We start from the raw sequence: 25239 nt of genomic DNA, 5'->3' as shown, positions 1-25239 counted from the left end.
TGATGGCTTCTGTGCTCATAAGGAAGGTGGGGGTGTCAGAAATATGGCATTGATCACATATTTCCCTTTCTAAAACATCTTCCCTACAGGTCCAGAAGCTGCTCAGGTGTGGATGTAGGTGGTTGAGCAACAGACAGTCCTTCCTTCTTGATTCTACACAAAGATACAGGTACAGTTCATCTTCCTGTTTGCATTGGTTAAGAGTTTCAGGGTATACAGTGCAAGATCTTGATTTTGAATGTGTTTTCTGTGTTTCTGTATGCATGCAAAAAGTTTTCGAAGTTCTCTTTTTTTCTGGTGTTAACATTTCAGCCATTTGAAATAAGTTTGCTGTTATTTCTACACAAAAACTTCATTGCTAACTGTAATGCATTCAGAACACTTTCCCCAGGCCTTTCGTTTACTGCTAACATCTTGGGTCTTGTAAAACCTTTTGGGTTCTAGACTCTGGATGTATAAATTCTGTTCTCCCTGAGCTGTTCTTTGTGAAATTCCAATCTTATATTGCTAATGCTTGCATGTTACTGTAAGACTCCATTTACCTGGGCCACAATAACAAATGAGAAACAGAATGTTAGAGCTGTGACAAGGGAATGAGATATGTTCTTTTGATCAGGGGGCCCTTGCATAGGATTGTGTACTTAGATGTCTGAGTAACTTTACAAGCTTGGATTTACTGGACACTTTTTTGTGAGTACTTTGTTGTTATTCCTACTTAGGTTTTGATTAATGCTTAGATAACTTGCTGGCAATGCATGTTGTAGGGAAAATTGCATCTCCCAAAGGAGAGCACCTACTCACCACATTGCTAATTAGTCTTCACCTGATGAGCCATTAATCATGGAAAGGGGCAAGGAGCAACTTCGATAACTTCAGAGCAAACTCTAGAAGACAATCAGATATGTTCTAATTGCACTCAGCTTCCTCTCCCATGGGTTGAATGGGGGACATGGGAGAGGGAAATGCACCTTCCTCTACAACACCCAGACTGGACTCTCACTCCTTCACTGGAGCTGTGATTCCCAAGCTTCCTACAAATACAGACACTATTTCTTTCTCCTTCCCCTCTCTCCCTTCCATTCTCATTCTAACAAAAGCAGACATGATTTTACTGGAAACATTGATCTATCCTTAAACTTTTCATTATAAAAAATGAATTGACTGAACCCATTCAATCATATCTTATTCATACTTAGATTGGATTACCATATAACTATGCATACAATAACAAACCTAAATTATCTGTCTACCATCTTCTCTATTTCATGTTACATGGATTTGGCCTTTTATGAAAAAGTTATTTTTATGTTTCCAAGCCATATGATCATAAAAGTTAGCTGCCTTACCTCTCCAAGGAAGATGAGCACATTTAGATTAAGCTGTTTTGCATATTTTTTAGGCTGTTTGTTATTTTGTCTGAGCATCCCTCTGGTTTATTGGAGCCTCAACTACTTGCCAAGACATGTTCTTTGTATCAGAACACAAAAGAATAAGGTTGAGAAACATTTTCTCAGGTAGTGACAAGAACATCACAGTGCTGTGACCTACAAGACTTGTTACAGAAAAGTCAAATTTATAAACAAATGTTGAGTTTAGAAAGGAATGCCTGAAGCAACTAGCTAAATGCAGCTCTCAAACACATAAGCAGGGCTGCTACATAGAGTGGTTTAAGGACTTGTCAAGGGTCACACAGCTGATAACTGGTACAGGAGGAATTCAAGCTCCATTCCTCCTGATCCTGATTAAAAAAAAAATGAACTAGTTTAAGATTTATTTCATTTGTTTCAAAGGCAGAGGCAGAGAGAGAGGTATTACATTTAATGGTTCACTCCTCACATGGCCACAATGTCCAGAGCTTCATCTAGGTCTCCCACATTGGTGCAGGGACTCAAGGACTTGGGCTGTCTTCTACTGCTTTCTCAGGCCATAGCAGAGAGCTGGATTGGAAGTGGAGCAGACAGGACTCAAACTGCTGTTCTTATGGGACGCCAGCACTGCAGGCGGTGGTTTTACCCACTATGCCACAGTGCTAGCCTGAAACTAATTCTTTAACTACAAGGATAGTAATTTCAAAGATTCGCTGAGTGCTTCCTGTGAACCAGGTGCAGCTTCATAGGCAGTGACTTGGCAACCATGGCTTCATAGTGAAAGTACCCAGATTTTGTGTGTCTATACAGTATGTTAGCTCAGTTACAGCATAAATGGATGCTTGATGAGCCTAAAGGATATGATGACAGAGGACTGGGGACTGAGTGTTGGGCTGAGTGGAGATTTTTAAAGAGAACACCTGCCCTGTATGGATACTACCTCCATTCCACATCACTGGGCTCATCCTCTGCAGGGGCAGCAGAAGCTAGATACTTCCTCCCCATCTCCCATAACAGATTCCTTGATTTTTTTCTGTTGGGCACATCTGCTGCCATGATGTGTGACTCCCAGGAAATGTATTTTAAAAATTTTATTTATTTGAGAGGCAAAGAGAAGGAGACAGGTAGACATGGAGAAAGCTCCCATCTGCTGGTTCACTTTTCAAGTGTCTACAAGGGCTGGGACGGGACTAGCCCTAAATCAGGAGCAAATAACCCAATCCATTTCTCCCATGGGGATGAAAGGGACCCAATGACTTGAGTCATCACTGGTAACTCCCTGGGTGAACCTTACCAGGAAGGTGGAATTGGCAGCTGCAGCCAGGAGTCAAAGCTAGGCACTCTGATATGGGAAAGGTGCATCTTATCTGCGAGGTGAAATGCCTGACCCAAGGAAATATTCTATTGTCCTTCTGGATGGGATGGAGAGCAGGTGACTGGAGCTGCAGGAACCATTTGGTCCCATGAGGGAACCTTATGGATGAGGCAACAAGGCAAAGGAGCCCCTCCTGGAATGAATATCTTTGAATCCTTATATGTGAGAGAAGTGTTAAGCTACAGGTGGTTTTATTTTTTAGACATTATTTATTTAAAAGGCAGAGTTACAGAGAAAGAAAAGTCAGAGAGAGGTATCCTCCATCTGCTGGTTCACTCCTCAAATAGCTGCAGCTACTAGGACTTAGGCTGAAACTGTGAGCTAGCAGCTTCATCCAGGCCTCCCACCTGGGTGCAGGGACCTGAGTACTTGGATTCTGCACTGCTTTCCCAGGTGTATTAGCAGGGAGCTCCAGCAGAAGTGGAGCAGCCAAGACTAGAACTGTCACCCTATGGGATGCCTATCATAGGCTGTGATTTAACCCACTATACCACAATGCTGGCCCCTAAGCTACACTTTTAAATATTTACTTTGTGTGCTACTCATAGCTGGCATAAACTCTAAAACACACGAGTCATTTTATTCCTTTGATACCGACAATAACCCTCTAAACAAGCACTGTGATACTCTCCATGGGCAGGTGAGAAAGTGGAGCCCATAGAATCTAAATACCTTTCTCAGGGCCACACAGCTGAGTGGGAAAACTGAGGTTCCTGCACCCCTTTTTAGGCACTGTAATAAATTCCTCAAATGTAAGATGAATCAAACAGAGGAAATCCTGGTGGCTTTGTCCTCAGTTAGGACACCTTGTACTAAGACAAAATTATGAGTCCAACTCTTTAGTGGCCTATTAGGTGACCGTGGATAGTTTAGTTCAAAATCCTTCTCACAAACATCTTGTAGAGAGTACATGGTGTTTTCACTGGGATGTTTTTGAGTTCAGGTCACTAAAAGCCCATCTCCAACCAGCTTGAACAATGAGGAAGGAGAGTCAGACACAATGGTCCTGGGCTCGACAAATTCCATGGCTGGAGATGTCAGTGAGAACATGGGCTCTTTTCACCTCCACTCTGTGACTCACAGCACTATCATTATCTGAAGTTGATTCTCTTTGTGGCAAAAGGAATTAGGCTTGGAGCAAGCAATTGAGATTATCCATACTCTTATTTATGGGTAATAGAAAGAGAATGGAATCCCTTGTCTTTCTTTAAAAACTGAGGTGGGGGGTGAGTGCTTGGCCCAGTGGTTAAGACGGCTCTTGAGAAACTTTCATCCCAAATTAAAGTGCCTGGCACAAGTCTTGGCACACTTGCAATTCCAACTTCCTGCTAATGTGCAACCTGGGAGGCAGCAGATGTGGGGAGACCAGATTGAGTTCTCTGATCCCAGCCTCAGTGTGGCCCAAACCTAAAGATTTCAGGCCTTTGGAGAGTGAAATGGCAGATAGAAGGTCTCTTTCTGTGTCTCAAATAAATAAGCATATAAATATGTAAATAAATAAATAATATCAAAGTAGAGGGTGTTATGGTACAGTGGGTTAAGCTGCCACTTGGGATGCCCATGGCCCATATTGGAGGACCTGAAATCAGGTCCCACCTCTGCTTCCAGTTGAGCTTCTTGCTAACGCACCTGGGAAGCAATGGTGATAACCTAAGTATGTGAGCTCCTGACACCCGTGTCAGGGAACAGGATGGAATTCCTAGCTTCAGCCTAGCCCAGCCCTGGCTTTGCAGACATTTGGGGAATGAGCCAGTGATTGGAAGTCCTCTCTAATACATAAATCTTTTAAAACTGTAGGTTGAATTTTCTTGCCAATCACCTCCTGTCCAATAGCAAAGGTTGGAGGTATCATCTGAAGTGGGACATTAATAGACAAATGGCCATCAAGGCCAGCGGAGTGGGTGCAGACAGGACTGTAATGTTTTAAGAGGAATGCTCCCTCTGGACCAACTACTCAGAGATCTTCCCTGCAACCCTCCCTCCCTGCCCCAGGACACTGCTTTCAGAGCTGTCTGTGGCCACAGAGAAGAGGTGTTCTGGAGAGTGGTCACTGAGGGGAGAGGAAGGGCGGGGAACCCCAGGGTCCCCTTTCTCCTGGTCTGGAGTCCCTTCTCCTACATCACAGCTCTGCAGCAGAGCATGCCTGTCACCTCCCTCAGCCTGTGACACAATCTATTAGCATTTCCCATGGTTATGTTAGACTTGGGGTCCACAGTGTGCTGTCCACTATATCAACTTGAACTTCTAGGTTGGGGCTGGCACTGTGGGGTCATGGATAAAGCCACTGCCTGCAGTGCCAGCATCACATATGGGTGGCAGTTCTAGTCCTGGCTGTTCCACTTCTGATCCAGCTCTCTGCTGTGGCCTGGGAAAGCAGTAGAAGATGGCCCAAGTCCTTGGGCCCCTGCACCTGTGTGGGAAGACCCAGAGGAAGCTTCTGGCTCCTGGCTTTGGATTGGCACAGCTCCAGCCATTGCAACCAACTGGGGAGTGAAACAGCAGATGGAAGGCCTCTCCCTCTCTCCCTCTCCCTCTTTCTGCCTTTCCTTCTCTCTCTGTGTAACTCTTTAAAAGAAATAAATAAATCTTAAAAAAAATAACTCCTAGGTTTTCCATGAAAGTGACATCTGAGTGTATCTCTCCCAGGCAGCAAGCTTGGGAAGAGCTTGTCAGCTACAAAGACTAGGGAGGTGAGACCAGAGAGCTGCTAGCTGGTGAGAGCCTTATGACCTGACCTGTGTTTGGTGGGGGGGTGTAGCCTGTCCCCATTCCCTCCATCTGAGTGGGAACTGTTCCCCCAGCACAGTTCTAGAGGAAGTTGCTGTGTTTAGCTCCTGGCCCAATCACTGTTGTCTGGAAGGATTCACCAATTAAGCCTCTGCAGTGTATGTGTGTTGGGGGGGGATGGTAAGGGTTTTGCTGTCCCCATTAAAATGCAGTAGTGGGGAAACTGTCCCCAGGCACTGCCAGGTGAGCTCCGTACCTGCTCTGCCCTCTCTTCTGGAGATTCAGCCTCCCAAGATGCACCACTTCCATAGGCCCCTCCAACTCTTCCTTTATGTGGGGAGAGGGTAGGTGGCAGAAGGCTGCAGGCTCTGCCTGTTGCTAAGGGGAAGTAATGGCAGAGGACCAAAAGGACCATTCCCAGGAACACCAGGGTTCTGTGCCTGTTCCTATTACTATACTACTCAGGCAGTTTTCTTCTGTTTCCATTTGTGAACCATGTGTCTATCATCTAAAGACTGGGAGTCTGTATCAGCTTCATAACACTTTGCCCAGGGCTCACTGGTTCAGGTGTTCTGCATTCCCCCGCAGCCTCCATGCTGCCCCAGGGAGTCCTACACATGTTATTTTGATAAGTATATCTCTAAAGCCATTTAAAATAATTTCTGTGTTTAGAAATGAAACAAGGTCATCATTACTGGCTGACTAGATGCCTGTCTAAATGACTAACTGTACCTTGACTTAATTACTGATCTCCCAGTTAGAAGTTAATACATAATTAGTTTAAGTTTTTTTTTTTTTTTAAGGATTTATTTTATTTGAAAGGCAGAGTTACAGAGAAGCAGAGAGAAAAAGACAGAGGTCTTCTGTCCACTAGCTCATTTCCTAAATGGTCACAATGGTCAGAGCTGGGCTGATCCAAAGCTAGGAGCCAGATTTTTCCAGGTCTCCCATTTGGGTGCAGATGCCCAAAGACTTGGACCATCTTCTACTGCCTTCCTAGGCCTCAGTAGAGAGCTGGATTGGAAGCAGAGCAGCCAGGCCTCAAACCAGTGCTTATATTGGATGCTGGCACTGCTGGCCTTACTTACCCTCTAGGCCACAGCACCAGCCCCAATATGTAATTTTTAAACCAAAACTATCTATTAAACTCTAACACACCTCTGCCTGCATTCTACATAAAGGCCTCTTAAGTGACCTTTCCAAACCACTACTTCTTTACCAAGGCATCCCTGATACCAGCACTTCTTGCACCTGAATCAGCATTTGCTGAACAAGTAACCATGCACTTGGATTGCAAGAGGTCTTTTAAGTGCACAAGGATGTTTTTTAAAGATTTATTTATTTGAAAGTCAGTTACAGAGAGATTTCCATTTGCTGATTCAGTCCCCAAATGGCCAGGCTGGAGCCAGGAGCTTCTTCTGAGTTTCCCACATGGTATAGGGGCCCAAGCGCTTGGACTGTCTTCCACTGCTTTCCCAGGCACATTAACAGGGAGCTGGATCAGAAGTGGAGCCAGGACTCAAACTGCTACCCATATAGGATGCTGGCCCTGCAAAAGGTGGCTTAACCCTCAAGAATTTATTTTGAATGACCATCTTTGTGACACAGCAGGGTAAGCTGCCACATGTGAGGCCAGCATCCCATATTTGAGTGCCAGTTGCAGTCCTGGCTATTTTGCTTCCTACTAATGCTCTTGGCAGAAGAAGAGCCCCTACCACCCCTATGGGAGACTCAGATGGACTTCGGATTCCCATCTTCAGCCTGGGCCAGTCCTGGCTCTTGTGGTCATTTTGGGAGAGAACCAGAAAATGAAAGATCTGTATCTCCCCTTTTCACCCCCTGTAACTGTCTTTTGTAAAAATAAGCAAATAGTTAATTCTCCACCTGCAGTGTTGGCGTCCCATATGGGTGCCAGTTCTAGTCCCAGCTGTCCCTCTTCCAATCCAGCTCTCTTCTATGGCCTGGGAAAGCAGTATAAAATGGTCCAAGTACTTGGGCGCCAGCACCCACATGGAAAACTGGGAAGAAGCACCTGGCTCCTGGCTTCAATTTGGCACAGCTACAGCCGTTGCGGCCATCTGGGGAGTGAAACAGCAGAAGGAAGACCTTTCTCTCTGTCTCTCCCTCTCACTCTGTAACTCTACCTCTCAAATAAATAAAAAATTAAATATATTTTCTTTAAAAATTATTTTGAAATCATGTACCATTTTTTATAATAGGCATTTTCCATGAACTTTTTGAAGACCATTCACATGCATAGATTTCAAAATTTGTTGAATAAGCTAATCTTTTAATTTCATTTTCCACAAACTTTTTGAAACGCTCTTATATTTGCTTTTATTTCTATTTTTCTATACACAGTACATATATTTGATTTGAGGTCTTGCAAAACATGGATTACAATTCCTTCCTCATGCTATCATTCTAGTTTTTGTTTCCTCTTTTCTGTACTTGTAATCTGTCTTGCAGTTTCTTCTAATCTCTGTCTATCCTATGTGAGGTGACAGATCAGACTCCTTGGAGAACAGTTTTCATCTTGGTACTCTCTTGTACAAAAGTGGTTAAAAAAAAAAACACATCCTCACACTTAAGAATGATATATGCCTCCTAATAGTGGTTTAACCTGCTGACCACGATGCTCATCCCTGACATTTTATTTGATGTTTCCCTGGCATTTTGAATTTTTTTACCTAATTTTTTTTACCTAATTTCATTTGTTGGAGCCAGTGTTGTGATGCATTAGGATAATCCATTGCCCGTGATGCTACTTCCCATCCAGCTCTCTGCAGTGCATCTGAGAAGCAGCAGACAACCCAAATTCTTGAGTCCCTGCCACCATGAGGGAGACCTGGATGGAGTTCCAGATCCGAGCTTTGATCTGACCCAGTCCCAGCCATTGTGACCATTTGGTGAGTGAATCTGCAGATGGGAGATCTCTCCCTCCCCCATCCCTGTCTCACCTTCTTTATAACTCTGTCTTCCAAATAAATAAACAAATCTTTTTAACATATTTGTTTTTCAACCTTTTTTCTCCCTACCTTCTAGCATACTCCCTTGGTGCTGCTGCTCTCTGTGGACTCGCCCTCCTCAGCCTCTGACTAGAGCACAGCCACCTCTCCAGTGCTGACATCCTCTGACACACGTTTCACTCTGCTGTTCTCCCTAAACTGCAGACTCTGCTTGGGCAACCTAACTAACTCTCATGCATAGACACACACACCTGAGGACTCCAGAGCCTTTGATTTCAGGTCCAAATTAACTTTCATTTTCAGATGACTCATGAAAAAACAAGTCTGGAAGCCAGGGTGTAGCCTTGTGGTTTAGATACCTGTGTCCCATTTTGGAGTTTCTGGGTTTGATTCCCAGTTCCAGCCCCTGACTCCAACTCCCTGGAAATGCAAACCCTGAGAGCTAGCAAGTGATGGCTCAGATGATGGGGTTCCCTGCTCCTGGGCCAGCCCGGGCCACTGTGGACATTTGAGCAGTGAACTAGAGGGTGAATACCACTTCTCTGTCTACTTGTTTGTCTCTTTGCATCTCCAATTAAAAAAACAAAACAAAAAAGTATGTCTATATCTTCCATTAAAATAAATTCCTCAATGGCTAAAAATAGTTTCATTGTTAAAGTTAGCAAAAAATAATGCTTCTTGGTTGTAAATGATATTAGAATAATTTACAACTGTAAATCAGACTTCCATAGTGGATAAGGAAGAGAAAGATGAGAGCAATAATTTTTACTTCTGGCTTTGGTGCTTCTTTGTCATGTAACCTTGGAAAATTCATTTAAACTCAAGGAGCCCAAGATGAGTGTCTTTAAAATTGCAGGCTCATCTAGTTGAGGCAAGTGGCATAAAGCTGAGACCCTTCCTTGTTTCTGTACCAAAAGAGCTAAGTGACATTAGCAACTTATTTTACCCCTCTAGTTCTTCCTCCGCTGTGAAATAAGATTGTCTTTATATTTAAAGGATTTATTCTACACAGTACTAGGTTGTGGTAAGGTTTGCATGACTGTCAGGTCTTCTACAACTCTACTGTATTATTAGCAGTTGGCACTGAAGACGAAATGCTAAACAACATAGAACTGCTAGGACTGGGGCCCACACTGTGGCACAGTAGTTAACGCCCTGGCCTGAAGTGCCAGCATCCCATATGAGTGCCGGTTCAAGACCTGGCTGCTCCACTTCCAATCCAGCTCTCAGCTACGGCCTGGGAAAGCAGTAGAAGATGGTCCAAGTCCTTGGGCCCTGCACCTGCATGGGAGACCAGGAGGAAACACCCAGCTCCTGGCTTTGGATTGGTATAGTGCTGGCCATAGCGGCCATTTGGGGGTGAACCAATGGAAGGAAGATCTTTCTCTTTGTCTCTCTCACTGTCTACCTCTCCCTGTCAAAAAAAAAAGAATCAATATAGTTATTAAAATTTTTAATTATAATCACTGAGTATTGGTAATTACTTTTAAAAAATATTTTATTTATTTATTTGGCAGGTAGAGTTAGAGAAAGGTCTTCCTTCCATTGGTTCACTCCCCAAATGGCCACAATGGCTGGAGCTGCACTGATCCAAAGCCAGAAGCCAGGTGCTTCTTCCCGGTCTCCCATGTGGATGCAGGGGCCCAAGCACTTGGGCCATCCTCCACTGCCCTCCTAGGCCACAGCAGAGAGCTGGACCAGAAGAGGAGCAACCAGGACTAGAACCTGGCACCCATAAGGGATGCCAGCACTGCAGGTAGAGGATTAACCTGTGCACTACAGCCCCCACCTCAGTAGTGTAATTACTGATAGTATACTCCTAGTATTGTATATTTTAGTTTACACAATACTTAGATTAGATAAAAATATAGGTAGTGATAGTTATTGCTTCTCTTACTGGATTGGATCATAGCACATGTCAATAAACTTTATTTTTTTAAAGGCTTATTTTTGAAGGAGTTACAGAGAGACACACATCAAGAGATATTCCATCTGCTGGTTTACTCCCAAGTGCCTGCAAAAAGCTAGAGCTGGGCTGATCCAAAGCCAGGAGCTTCTTTCAGGTCTCCCACATGGATTCAGGAGCCAAGTATTTGGGCCATCTTCTGCTGCTTTCCAAGGCACATTAGCAGGGAGCTAGATTAGAAGTGGAGCAGCTAGGACATGCACCAGTGCCCATATGGGATGCCAGCACTGCAGGTGGTGACTTTACCCAATATGCCATGGTACCAGCTTCAGCCTTTTCAATTTAATAACTAGAGATTATGCACTATTCAACATCCTGGCTTTGGCTTGGCCCAGCCTCCACTGTTGTGGACATTTGGGGAGTGAACCAGAGGTTGAAAGATCTCTCTTCTTCTGCCTCTCCCTCTCTAACTCTGCCTTTCAAATAAATGAGTCTTTGAAATATATACATATATGGGTCCCACACTGTAGCACAGTGGGTAAAGCCACTGCCATATAGGCACTGATTCAAGTCCTGGCTGATCCACTTCAATCCAGCTCCCTGCTAATGTGCCTGGGAAAGCATCAGAGGACTGCCCAAGTGCTTGAGCCCCTGCATTCCTGTGGGAGATCTGAAAGAAGCTCCTGGCTCCTGGCTTTGGATCGGCTCAGCTCAGGCCATTGTGATCATTTTGGGGAGTGAACCAGTAGATGGAAGGTCTGTCTCTACACCCTCTCTGTTACTCTGCCTTTCAAATAAATGTTATAAATATGAGGGAGAAAAGTGCACTTCTGTTGCCTTCCTCATTACCTAAAGTAACATAATCAAAATCTGTTAGGCAAGTGAAGGCAAATGAATAAGGGAAATTCTGAGATCTGTGTTGACCACAAAGAGAACAGTTTCCATGTATGTCTTGTGGAAGCCCATGTGAGTTGGAACCAAAGAAAAGAGGACAAAAAAGGGGGAGGCCCATATTCCCCATTTGTCTTCTTCCTTCATTGGTGCAGTGGAGAGTTGAGTAATGTAACATTGGTGTTTGTCTCCGTACAATTCACTTCTATTTAGTTGTTTCTTAATCCTCAAAAAGGGATTTAGGTCAATGTTCTATTCTCATCAAAGACCCTGATGTTTAATAAAAGATTCTGTTAGTAATTTTTACCCTGGGTAAAATTTTTACCCTGGGTGGGTCTAAGGATGTGCTGTGACTTAGGTTTAGAAAAGAGCATCTTCCTTGCCACCCTCATCTCAACTCTGGGGCTGTCAGTTCTCCCTGCACAGACACAGTAATGCACACTTCTTCTCTACTACAAAGATCTTCCCCTTATGTTAGTCATAATTCTAGTTATCAACATCAAATCAGCTCACACCTGGACTGCAAGTATTCAATGACATTATTTATCGAAATAAATGTATTCAAGTATTCAAAGACCACTTCAAAGCTTAACTGCCTTCAAGAGTTTTTGGCACTTGTAATAGACACTGTGGTTTTCTACACACAAGCACTCACTATTTTATATACCATTTAACAATTCAAACATCATTTCAGGTTCAGCAATACACAAGAATAGCATGCATGAAATGGAGTCACAAGAACTTTAGTACTCTTCTACATAGTCAACATGTTACATTAGTTGGGACTCAAAACCACTATGTGGTAACATGAACTGATTTAGTGAAAGATATACAGCTAGGTAGTTAAGGCCACAGAATCCCAGACCTATTGATTTTAAATGAGTTTAGGTCAACAGCATTCCATTGCATTATCTTCTATCTCACAGTCCTGCTTTTCCAACAAGACCCACCCCACTCAGATCACATATTTCCTGCCTGTGTCTGTACAGTGGTGGAAGCTGTTCTGATACAAGCATCTCCTGGACAGTCACCAGCTTCCTGACTCACTACCTAGCTTGGAATCAATAGTTCTGAGAGAACTCAATTGAATGGCAGTCTCTTTGGCAGTCACAGACTTCTGCCTTAGGAAACAGAACATGTCCTCTACTCTGGGGCTCCCTTTTTCTCGTCAACCATGGTGTCTGTGGTGATCTCTGGTTTTTCACTCAAGCCCTAGTAGAACTCTGATTCCAAAAAACAGGGATAAGTGTTCTACCTGGGGCTGGTGCTGTGGCATAGCAAGTTACACTGATGCCTGCAGCACTAGCATCCCATATGGATGCCAGTTTGAGTCCCAGCTACTCCAGTTCTTACCCACTCCCTGCTGGGAAAAGCAGCATAAGATGGCCCAAGTGCTTGGTCCTCTGCCCCTACATGGGAGACCTGGAGGAAGCTCCTGGCTTCAGCCTGACCCAGCCCTGACCACTGTGGCCATTTAGGGAGTGGAAGACCTCTCTCTGCAACTCTACTTTTCAAATAAGTAAAACATCATGTTGTACACCCTTTTCCAGGCAGTTGTACAGCTGGGAGTTGTAGCTTCTTGTATATTTTGGATAATAAGAGTTTTGGTTTGAAAGCAAGCTCATCTGAAACAAAGATCACTCATTATCCTTCGTTAGAGAAGGGAGCTCTGCTCTTTGAAAGTGAAAATCAGAAGCTGTAACCTGTGATGAGCTCCACCTGCCAGGTCTGGGGATACTTAGTTGAAAGCCAGGACACCAGGAAAGGAAGCTTTTCAGATTCCCTGGCCCTTGCTTTAGTCTTATATCTTTACTTCCTTTGTTGCTTCTTGGTGCCAAGGGTGTACACTTTATGCTGAAATGAGGAATTTGGTCTTACCTCTTTGGGGGTTTTTTCTATGAAGACTGTATATATTTACCTTGGTTTTAAGGATAGCTTCTGGGGTGGGTGGATTTTTCAGAAGTTTTCACAAGACAGCCAAAAGCCTATATTTCCTTCACAGAATTCAGTTTTTAAAAAAGCCTTCAATACAGCCAGAATATCTGTAGGAAGGGAAAAGTAGAAAAAAAAGCATGTGAAATATGAAGAACCGAATGATCAAATAATCCCTTGTGCTTTTCTAGTACTAGGATTAGCTATTTTCTAGTTTTTACTCAATCCTGGGGTCCTGAGGATTTAGCTCTTTAAAGACAAAGATGCCAGTAGGCAAAATACTTAAGTTGGTGCCATACTACTAAAACATAAATACTTCAGTTTGTTTTTAATGCCAAAATGTATTTGTAGGAGAGGCACAAATCGTCAGGGAACTAAGTCTCTTGCAAACACTGCCTGCAATGAAAAGCATCCTCAGCCTCCACCAAGAGCACTGCCATTGCAGAACTCAAGGGTGATTTATCTCCCCCACCTGGGGTGAATATGCTGAGAAATAAAGGGAGATAAACAGGCCTTCTAGGTTAAGTCTCATTCCCCTTGGTGAGCTGCTCATGTGTGTTTGAGGACACAGCCTTTCTGCATTCTTGTGATACTTGCAATGGATTAAATTGAAGACTAATTCACATTTGCAGGCCAGCAGCTCCTGGAATGCTTCTGACCACAGCGGTGCTTCCTTCGGGGAAAGTCTGCAAGAGCAGTTCTGTAGTGAGTTGTGCTCAGAGCAGTTCCCCTCCCAGCTCAGCAGTGAGCTGTTCAGATTGCAAACACAGGAATCTCAACTTACTTGATGAAAGTTTGCTATGTGCTTTTCTTGCCAACTGTGGCCTTCCCAGAAGTGGTGGAGTTTTGAGGTAGCTCAATCGTGTCTTCCAATCTTTTACTCGTAAAAAAAAGTACATTTCACTAAATGACCATCCTTGAGTACACTACTGACCTGAATGCATTTTTACCAAATAAAGTCGTCCAATAGCTACAAACAAACCAAAAGCCAATAGCAGGCTTACCAACCTAATATTAAACTCAGCACCGAATTACTGAGCAGTTTCATGTGTTCCTCATAAAGTAAGTGCTGCTGTGAGGACTAAAGATAGGACTGCCCCAATTTTCATTTTCAATATACTGCACAGCTAATAAAGCAGATGCTGTCTCTGGCCCACAAAAGGGGACAGTTTCCCTGCAAGGTTAACCACAATCGGGAGACATTTCACACCTGATGGAACCCGCAGCGGGACTACCTTGAGCCAGCTCCTCTGCTTCCCATTCCACCTTCGGTCCTGGACGGGCCAGAGACCACGCACAGGAGGTGCCACCGGCTCACCTGTGCCCCCCTGTAACCCACAACGCTCCTGGGAGGCAGATGCCACAGAATAGTGATTTGTTCCATGGTTGTCACTGCATGAGATCAGCCCATCATGAGAAAACGTCCGAAATTGAGCTCAATGGCCAAGAACGTGACACCACCCACGTCACCCGCACACACCGCAACTACCAGCTGCCCGCCAATGACCTTTATAGCCGGCCAGGCGTGGGGCAAGTCTGGCAGCGCCGGTCCTGTCCCAGGACAGGGAGGATTGGTCCGAGGCCCCTGGCTGGGCCGAGCCTGAGCCGCCCTGCAGCAGATTCTGGAAGCAAGGGAGCTGCTGATAGCTGAGGCCAGGCTCAGAGCGCACTCAGGGAGACGCCACGCCCGGCAGGGGCGCTGGGGCCCTGGACTTTCCCAGGCTGCAGTCCTGGGGCGGAGGCTGGCTTAGCCCTTCTTCCCCAGCCCTGCCCTCAAGTGGAGCAGGGTTCCCATGGGGGCAGCTTCCTTCACGGGAGGGCCTCGATTCAGGGTGCTGGCCTGCAGCCTTCCGGGAGGGAGTAGGAGACAGCGACTTTGTCAGGAGGCGACACCCGAGCTGGGCCTGCTTTTTGGGACAGCTCTGGATGCATGTCCGCGTGTGCCTGGACCTGCGGGGCTGCCTCTCGCCTCCTGGAGGATCTGGGAGCCGGGTGTCCTGGTGGCGGGGGCGGGAGGGCGATGAACTGAGCTCACCCTGGGTGCACCAGGCTCTTTGGAGCCTTTGAGAGTCGAGGTCACCTCCTGAGTCACTCCTGGTCCATTTGGGATTTGCCAGAACCCTGAATTAGGGGTGTGGTGGAGGTGGTAGTGGTTGACTTCAATGCACTTTATTTGCGAATTCTTCAAACACAGTTTCTCCCTACTCATGCAGACTTTCAGGTGATTGACGAGGACAGAGTCCCTAAGCTGCGAAGAGACTGAATTTTGGAAACTACGTCCAGAACTCCACAGTGTGTATTTAGGTGCTCTTCCCTCAGGCCTGCAGGTGGACAGCAAGAGCAACAGTAAGATATTAATTACTGTAGATACTCTCCTTTCTTTACAGTAGACCCGCCAAAAGAGAATGGGGGATGTGTGCTTGAACAGTAGAACCAGTCAGCATGCTAGTGAGCTGCCCAAGCGCTTGTACCCATGCACCCACATGGGAGACCCAGAGGAAGCTCCTGATTTCCTGGCTTCAGATCGGCCCAATCTCTGGCCATTGCAGCCATTTAGGGAATGAACCAGCAGATGGAAGACCCCTTTTCTCTCTCTGCCTCTCTCTCTGTAACTCTACCTCTCAAATAAATAAATAAAATCTTTTAAAACATGTAATTGAATGTTAAGTAATGTGAGGATAGGGCAATACAGAGATTCCCAAATTTTAGTTTAATACTTTTGACAAATACTCCCCAGTTACTTAAAGGAAGAGCAACTCCTTGTGTGCCTGCTGCAACCTTTCCAGCATTTGAAGGGGAAGAGCTCATTGCCTGCCCTGAGGGGCAGTGCTGCATCCCCCTCAGGTGTATTCACATGACTGTCGGACTGTCACTTCCCTAATGAGAGGATAAGAGCTGGCAGAGGGCCCAAGACAATTCTTTATATTTATTTCCTACAGTCAGATTCTTTATACCTATTTAAGTGCTATAGTAGTTACTATGCATAACCAGAGCAGCCATTCTCCCAGCCTCTTATTTGTGACAAGTTCAATAGTTTGTAGTGATTCCCCCCACCATGGAAATCAGTTTGTATTTATTTCTGTGAAGGATATCAAAACCAGGGTGCACTGTCCTCAAGGGACTTATGGATCTACAAATCTTCAAAATGGGTTTATAAATAATAAAATAGCAAAAAATTTGAGGACAGTTTTTACAGCATCAATCTTCAATTGTTAAACAAAGATATTTTTGTGTAAACAGAACAAAATTATATGGACATTCACAGTTACATTTTTTTTTTGACAGGCAGAGTTAGTGAGAGAGGGAGAGACAGAGAAAGGTCTTCCCTCCATTGGTTCACCCCCAAATGGCTGCTATGGCTGGCACCTGTGCCGATCCGAAGCCAGGAGCCAGGTACTTCCTCCTGGTCTCCCATGCAGGTGCAGGGCCCAAGCACCTGGGCCATCATCCACTGCCTTCCTGGACCACAGCAGAGAGCTGAACTGGAAAAGGAGCAACCGGGATGGAATCGGTGCCCCAACTGGTACTAGAACCCAGTGTGCCAGCACCGCAGGCAGAGGATTAGCCTAGTGAGCCACAGCACTGACCACATTCACAGTTACATTAACAACAAAGATGTATGGGATTTGCTCACCCTGTCACCATCCGCCTACTTGTTGGCCCCCGAGGACTGCTGAGGCTCTCTTCTGTACTGGGAGATAGCATTCCAGAGTCTGCCGCTATGAAAGCAACAAGAGAGGTGTCAGGAACCTTTTGGCAAAAGTGACTTCAAAAAGTTTGTGGAAAAATAAAAAATGTAGGGGCATCTGTTCATAGTGGGTCAGGCTTGTGCACCTGGGAGGCAGCAGATGATGGCTTAAAGGCTTGGAGTTCCTGGCTGGGCCAGCCTCAGCTGTTATGGACATCTGGAAAATAAAGCAGTGGATGGAGGATCTCAGTTGCTGTCTTTCAAGTTTTTTTTTTAAGGTGTTAAGTTCAAAAATAACTAAATAAATTGTGAGAGCTACACATAATTCATACTATGTATATTCCATATGTATGGCTTTCAGTTTCTTTGTACCTTTTTTTTAAGATGGCAGAGAGAGGTAGGGAGATAGATCTTCTATCTGATGGCTCACTCGCCAGGTGCATGCAATAGCTGGGGCAGGGCTGGTCCAGGTAGAAGTCATGAGCCAAGAATGCCCTCTGAGTCTCCCACATGGGTGGCAGGGCCCAAGCACATAAGTCAACATCTGCTGCATCAGCAAGAAACTGAAGCAGAGCAACCAGGACTGAACTGGAGCTCCCCTATGGGATGTCCACATCGCAAAAAGTGGCTAAACCTGCTGCTTGACAATGCTGGCCCTTACACCTATCTTTGAATTCCATGTTCCACAAACTCTTTGTATAATAGAAATGTTCTCTGCATGTTTGGAGGTGGCTCTTGGGTGCCAGTGGTGGAGGAAGTGGTCTAGAGGAAGGTAGCACAGTGCTGCAGGAGAACAAGGGTGCAGGTACTGCCTGCTGGCATCTCATGCTTTGCCTCCCTTAGAGCAAGGTGTGGATGGCAGGAGGCTGAACCATTTACCTTCCTGCTTCAGACTTTGCCCATCTGTCCTGCAATTCCAGCCACATCTTGGCAATCCTGGCAAAATGCCTGACTGGTGGGGAGGTGGAGAAGCTCATCTGACCAAGCTCCAGCAAAGGGAATTAATTTAGAAAGTTATCAGTGTGCTTTCTACTGCTTTAAGGCATATTCACATGGAAAAAGTAACATTCTATTGTACAAACCATTCTGTGGCTCTTTCTATAGTGAATATATCTTAGATCCTCATCAGTGAAATCTTTAGGAATGTCAGAAAGCCTGTAACCTTCTTCAGTGATCTGAAACAGATGAGATCTGTAAGGGCAGAACTGCTCAAAAGCCACACTGCAGGGATAGGTATCTTTCCGATGATATCTTCATCTGCTCCTTGTGGTTGAAGCCATTGTATGAGCTCTTGATCTGTTTTCTGCCCTGGGAGGGCCTAGGGTGCTCTATATCATCTGTAAAGATTCAAAATTTGTTGTATATTAATGTCTAATCATAAAATTTCCAAAGTGACAAGCTGGATGTAATAAACTATGCCAGACTGCAAAAAAAAAATACAAACATGGTATATTGTCTATAAAGTACAGAGGTAAATCTGTATTATAGAGATACACATCTCTACACATATCTCTATTTCTTTCACCTCTGAAAGTCTACATTAAGCTCTCGATGGAATGATTAATTAGGAATAGATTTCATATACTTAATTTTGTAATCAGTGAACTAGAAATAATTATTGTAGTATTGAGGATTGTACTGACTAAAACAGTATGTTTATTCCATGTTAAATACCATCATCGTATCTTTGGATTCCTTTTGTCCTACTACTTAGATATTCACAGGAGAGGGGAGGTGGGAGGAAAACCCAAGATCCATCAGGGTGGAGGGGGAATGTCAGAGGCTGTGGTTCTATTGTACTGCAGCATTTGTTCTGGAAGAACACATTAATGGACCCAGATTTTTCTAAGGTAACTGAGTGCCTATTTTCTCCTGTACACTTGTCTGTAGTATTACATTTTCATTTATGTAAAAGTTTATTTTCTTCAAATAAAATATTAATTTGGATGAAAATGAAGATATTAAGGAATTTTCAGAATGGGTCTGTGGCAGTCCTCCTTGGCTTTGTTTTTAGGCACTTATATCAGAAAAGAAAAGATAGAAAAGTACATTTTGGGTTCTCTTCCTCTCTACCATGACAGTCTTTGGTTAAGATTTGTCATTTTGTCATATTTGATTCTCTAGACTCCCTGAAAAATGCCCTACTTCATTAGATGGAGTCCTTGTCTCACCATGGCAGTGAAAAGTTTAAAATGTTCCAGCTTTGCATTTAGCTAGGTCATGGACACATGCCATGGCACTTGCCAGCCAAGTGTATCAGGGACATCATCTCAATCGGACTTACTCGCATTAAAAAAAAGGAGCTGCAGATCCTTCCAGTGAAAGTGGAGAGGAGCAGGAGCTGCAGAACATTGCCAGGAGTGGGTGTGCCGTGGGATGTCATGTGGTGGCTGGTGTCTGGGGTACTGGTTCTGCAGAAGACAGGGTTTATGGGGGCCAGTGCTGTGGCGTAGCGGGTAAGGCTGCCGCCTGCAGTGCCAGCATCCCATATGGGCACCAGTTCGAGCCCCGGCTGCTCCACTTCCGATTCAGCTGTGCTATGGTCTGAGAAAGCAGTAGAAGATGGCCCAAGTCCTTGGACCCCTGAACCCATGTGGGAGACCTGAAAGAAGCTCCTGGCTCCTGGCTTTGGTTCAGCTCAGCTCCAGCCATTGTGGCCAATTGGGGAGTAAAGCAGCAGATGCAAGATCTTTCTCTCTCTCTCTCTCTCTCTCTGCCTCTCCTCTCTCTGTGCAACTCTGACTTTCAAATAAATAAATAAATCTTTTAAAAAAAAGAGTTTATGCTTACTGGTAGTGGTCATGGAAAATATATGGGATATTTTGCAGCAAGATTTGGGATTAATTTTCCAAACCCTGAACCTCCTAGAGATTAGAATACATTTCTAATGCATAAGTTCCTCTTATGCTTAATTAGGTTTTTGTTTTGAATTGTTTTTGATGAAACAGCAAGGAATTCTGAGTTATAGACTTCCTATTTCAGAGACAGGAAAACATTAAATGCCTGCATTATAATTAAATAATGCCTATCACCCTTTCTTAAGCAACAAATGATCATAGATTCTCTCTTTGCTAATAATTAATGAGCATGGAGATTCTTTCCACTGTAACCACTCTCCCACCTACACTCCCTCCCCTCTTCCTCCTTCCTCTCCTATTGACATGGAATGCCTTACATAGCTAGGGTGAACATTTAACCCGCTTGGCCATAGATGTTTATACACTTCAACTCTGTGTCATTATTAATATGCCCTTTTTATGACCAAGCTTATGTCAGAACAACAAATTATATATTCACCTAATACTGACAGTCCTCAAATCAAATTTTATTTTCTTCTCTAGTAGGCAGTTCTTGAGGGGCAGAAATATTTATTTTGTATATCATTTATTCATTCAACTAAAAGACTGACTGTCAAGATGCTGAGTTTTAGTGTCAAAGCAAGTGTTTCTAGACCCCATGAAGTTTACAGTCTGTCAAGAAAGAGCAATCTACCCAAAGAATATTGTCTTTCATAGTGAATGGTGGTGTGAAGTCAGTGGATAAAGATTTAAGCATTCTTAATCCAGCACCAACTCTAATCCCATGATCTCTAATTGAGAGAAGTAATCAGAGATATAGAACCCCATGTTACCCAGTTATCTCTTTGAATTTCTGCTTAAAAATAAAACATATCAAACAACACACAAATACCTAGCACTGCAAATTTACATACTATCTTGATATTAAAAATAAGAAAAAATTACCATGAAATAATAGAAACTTTGAATCTCCTTTGTTTTCTTTTTTTCTTTATTTATTTTTTGACAGGCAGAGTGGACAGTGAGAAAGAGAGAGACAGAGAGAAAGGTCTTCCTTTTTGCCGTTGGTTCACGCTCCAATGGCCGCCGCGGCCGGCGCACTGCACCAATCAGATGGCAGGAGCCAGGTGCCTATCCTGGTCTCCCATGGGGTGCAGGGCCCAAGGACCTGGGCCATCCTCCACTGCACTCCCTGGCCACAGCAGAGAGCTGGCCTGGAAGAGGGGCAACCGGGACAGAATCCGGCGTCCCGACCGGGACTAGAACCTGGTGTGCTAGTGCCGCAATGCGGAGGATTAGCCTGTTGAGCCACGGCGCTGGCCAAATCTCCTTTGTTTTCTAGACAAGTTATAATCCTCTGTGGTTCTTTACAGTGTAAATTATTTTTGTAGGTACTCTTTGTATCTCTCACATTTTTTTCCCTATGAGAAATCAGATTTTAAAAACTGAGACCCAAGACAAAAGAAAGATTTTTAAAACTAGTATTATATGTTGATTAGCTCTTTAAAAAAGATTTATTTATTTATTTGAAAGTCGGAGTTACACAGAGTAGAAGGGGAGAGAGAGAGAGAGAGACATCTTCCATCTTTTGGTTCACTCACCAATTGGTCACAATGGCTGGAGCTGTACTGATCTGATGCCAGCAGCCAGGAGCTTCTTCTGGGTCTCCCACACAGGTGCAGCTGCCCAAGGATTTGGGCCATCTTCCACCACTTTCCCTGGCCATAGTAGAGAGCTGGATTGAAAGCAGAGTAGCCGGGACTCAACCTCCACCCATATGGAATGTCAATGCTGGTGGCAGCTTTACCTGCTATGCCACAGCGCTGGCCCCTTGATTGGCCTTTAACTTAGACTTTTTAATGATATTAAAAAACACCATGTTTTTCCAAGCTCTTTCCATTCAGTTTCTCCTTTGTAAACTCCAGATAATACTGTCCCCAGAATTAATTGAAGGTATAAATGATATAAGGCATTTAACCCCTTAACCTGTCTTCTTGAATATTCAGCTATGTTAGCTCTGTGTCCATTCCTCTGTTTGTCTCCATACTAGATGAATAAAAAGACAGTGTAAAATGATTTGAAAAGAACTATAAGGGGTCAGTGCTGTGGCACTGCTGCCAATTGGGGAGTGAACTAGCCGACGGAAATCCTCTCTCTCTCTCGCTGCCTCTCCTCTGTAACTCTGGCTTCCAAATAAATAAATAAATCTTAAAAGAACTGTAAACACAAATAAAAATTGTATTCTCAAAACTGGATGTTAAACCATGCCTTCTACACCTCTCTTAAAAGTTACATTCTACCATAGTCATTTATGATTTCTAGGGCCAAAGCAGTAAATAAGATTTTTCTGGAAGAGACAGAGGTTATGAGGGAGCCAGGATTTGGGGTCAGTAGCAGCAGTGGGTGTCACTCTTTAAGATTTTGATTCAGGAAAGGAAGAACAGCAACTGATCCTTGAGATGTTGGGGTGGGAAGGACAGGAAGGAGGGACTTAACAAAAGCAAATGCCCTCTGGTTGTGGGCACCCACCCCAGCCTGCACCCCTTGGGGAGGGCCAGCTGGTGTCTGTAGGGATGCTGTGGCCTGGACTCCATTTCCCAGAGTCCCCAGGAGCTCCGATGTAATCTGCCTTCCGAATGCCTGTGGGCATGCGCGTGCTAGTGCCCGCCCAAGGGTTGGACCAGAGGGAGTTCATTCCCTGGTCGAGGTCTGCCCTGGGGGCTGTGTTACTCCTCCCGCATTTACTGCATCTCCTGCTCTGCACGTGGGATCCCAGGCAGTTTCCGGGTGCTCACCCCGAGCCTGCCTCCTGCTGCTGCTTCCCTCTTCATCGTCCGCCTGTGGGTCCCACGTGCCAGGGACTCTTTCTGCCCCACTCTCCCCGCTTCGCTCCCTGTGGTTCCAGAAGAAAGGGTACCTACTCCTGGGACTTTCTGCAGCAGGTTTGGGGTACAGGAACGGGCGGGGACGCGTGTGGGACAAGGGTGGGTGCCAGGGCGGCTGGAGGCCCCCAGTGAGGCTCACTTACTTCTCAGCGATCATGGCAACTTTCCCCGAGGTCAGGGCTGGGGCCCGGGCTGTTCTGTCTCCCACCTCTGCTTCCCAGGCTCCCAGCGCCCGGCCTGTCCCTAATGTGCTTTATTTAGTGGTTACAGGAGAGGGCAGCGTTCTGGGAAACTGCACACGCAGGGCAGCTGAGAGCACAGGGAAGGAAGGTGGGGAGACTTCCACTCTCCACAGTTAAATTAGCTGGGTTCCCTCTGAGGGTGGTCTCAGAATGCAGTCTGGCAGGGCCTCCTGCTGTTTCCTGGGCTGGTTCCTGTGGGCTGGGGCTGGATGGCTTTCAGCAAAGAGCCTGAGGTAGCAGCGGGGTGGGAAGGAGGATCTGACTAGGATCTGCCCCACTGCTCTCATCCTGCACCTCATCTTCCTGGTGGGGTCCTTGCGGACACACCTGCCAGGTGTGGCCCTGAGTGTTCAGCTTTTTCCCAGAGGGAGCAGTGTGAAGCCTGTGTAGCAGCTTTGTGCATTGATCCCTTTCCCATATTTGATTATCAGATTTTTCCAATCTGGAATTTGAAGCTGTTACAGAAACCTGGGGTGGGAAAACTCCCTTCTTTCAAACAGGCACAGAGAGAGTGGAGGGTCCAAGGAGTTTATATTAATGGCCCTAGGCTCAGCTGGAATGATTTCCTGAGAATTGAGCATTAAATTCAAGTTTCTTAGAATATGTATAGGATCACCAGCATCATACCTCAGCTGTTATAGTACTGGTGGGTTTAAATGCAGCTTACATGACTTAGGATCACATTTCCAACTATCGGTGGGTCCAGTATGTTTGTAAAAGAGATGGCAGGGACAGATTTACGAGGACAGATTTATGACTGGAGTTTTCAGAAGCAGAACTTAGGGCATCTTCACTCCCTAGACAAGATATCAGTGGGCAGCTGCTTCAACTCATTAATTGTGAGCATCCACTTTTCAAGGTTTGTGTTGGATGGGGTCCATTTCTCTTTCTTTGTCTCAGGTTGTAGCTGTATTTCTTCTACAAGGCCATGGAATCATAGCTGATGATTTATTTGGCTGCTTTTCAGCTATTTCTTCTCCGGTTAGCAAGGTTGTCAACTGTTTTTACCTGCCGCTGATCCCTTTGCAAAGTGAAAAGTGAACTAAAATTAATGCAAGTCTACTGTGTTGTCAGTAACTGGAGTTTTTTTTATTTTTATTTTTTAAGATTTATTTATTGGCCGGCGCCACATCTCAATAGGCTAATCCTCCACCTGTGGTGCCAACACACCTGGTTCTAGGCCCGGTCGGGGTGCCAAATTCTGTCCCGGTTGCCCCTCTCCAGGCTAGCTCTCTGCTGTGGCCTGGGCATGCAGTGGAGGATGTCCCAAGTGCTTGGGCCTTGCACCCACATTGGAAAGCAGGAGAAGCACCTGGCTCCTGGTTTCAGATCAGTGCAGTGTGCTGGCTGCAGCATGCTGGCCACGGCAGCCATTGGAAGGTGAACCAATGGTAAAGGGAGACCTTTCTCTCTGTCTCTCTCTCACTATCCACTCTGCCTGTCAAAAAAAAAAAAAGATTTATTTATTCATTTGAAACTCAGAGATACAAAGAGAGAGGCAGGCAGAGAGAGAGAGAGAGAGAGAGAGAGAGAGATATCTTCCATCCAATGGTTCACTCCCCAATTGGCAGCAGCAGCTGGAGCTGTGCTGATCTGAAGCCAGTAGCCAGGAGCTTCCTCTGCATTGAAGCTGTTTGTTAAAATAATTATTTGTTTATTTGAAAGGCAGAGTTACAGAGTGGCATAAGCAGAGATAGATGGCCTAAGCTGTTTTGATACAAAACCAGGAGCCAGGAGCTTTGTCCAGGTCTCCTAGGTGGGTGCAGGAGATGAGGGATTTGGGCCATCTTCTACTGTTTTCCCAGGCCACAGCAGAGAGCTGGATGGGAAGTGGAGCAGCCAGGATCCCAACTGGCACCCATATGGGATGCTGACACTGCAGGAAGTAGCTTAACCCACTATGCAACAGTGCTGCCCACTAACTGGAGCTCTTTTTATCTGAGTTTGCATAAAGTGGAGAATTACAGCATCATAAATACAGATAAGTAACAGTTTTTCTCTGCCTAGTACTTTACAGTTACCCAGTGATCCACTGAGACTCTTTATATTCCACACTGTGTAATTAAGAAGGGCAGTTATTTGTCTTATTTTGGGTTCTGTGTTTAAACCCGTTTCATTTTTGACATGGGAGGAAATTAGTTCTACATTTTCATAGAGACTGGTCTGTGGAAGCATCTATAGAAGTTATAACTGTGAGAGTGGTAAGAAAGAAGAGGGGAAGAAATAAGTGTCCCTTGCCCCCCACAGAGATGTGCACATAGTGGAGTAGAAGATGTGCCCTGGAAAACTATGGCTGACTTTCCGTGACAAACTGTGTTTGAGTGCTTCACATGTTCTGATAGAAAGGTGTTGCCACCAGGTTACTACTATATTTAGTTATTTAGTTAGTTTTTAAAGATTATTTATTTGGAAATCAGAGTTACACAGACAGAGAAGGAGAGGCAGAGAGAGGAAGAAAG

General features: G+C 44.9%; 1 protein-coding gene across 5 annotated transcripts in view; it reads left to right on the top strand.

Annotated features, from left to right (window-relative positions):
- Positions 1-25239, top strand: part of LOC133747075 (zinc finger protein 260-like) — an 85731-nt gene that overhangs the window by 31284 nt on the left and 29208 nt on the right. The window contains exons 2-5 of one of the 5 annotated variants that reach the window (XR_009864267.1): positions 90-169; positions 8249-8378; positions 15381-15513; positions 16453-16873. The exons of 1 other annotated variant lie outside the window; for it this stretch is intronic. The gene's annotated coding sequence lies outside the window, so the exon portion shown is untranslated. Of the gene's footprint in view, positions 1-89; positions 170-8248; positions 8379-8514; positions 8650-15380; positions 15514-16452; positions 16874-25239 lie in introns of those variants that run through there. 3 more of the 5 variants (XR_009864266.1, XM_062175212.1, XM_062175214.1) reach the window with 3 other exon arrangements.

The sequence above is a fragment of the Lepus europaeus genome, chromosome 18, assembly GCF_033115175.1.
Source record: "Lepus europaeus isolate LE1 chromosome 18, mLepTim1.pri, whole genome shotgun sequence".
In the NCBI taxonomy this organism is placed as follows: domain Eukaryota; kingdom Metazoa; phylum Chordata; class Mammalia; order Lagomorpha; family Leporidae; genus Lepus; species Lepus europaeus.
This window is presented reverse-complemented; position numbering and strand designations above follow the sequence as displayed.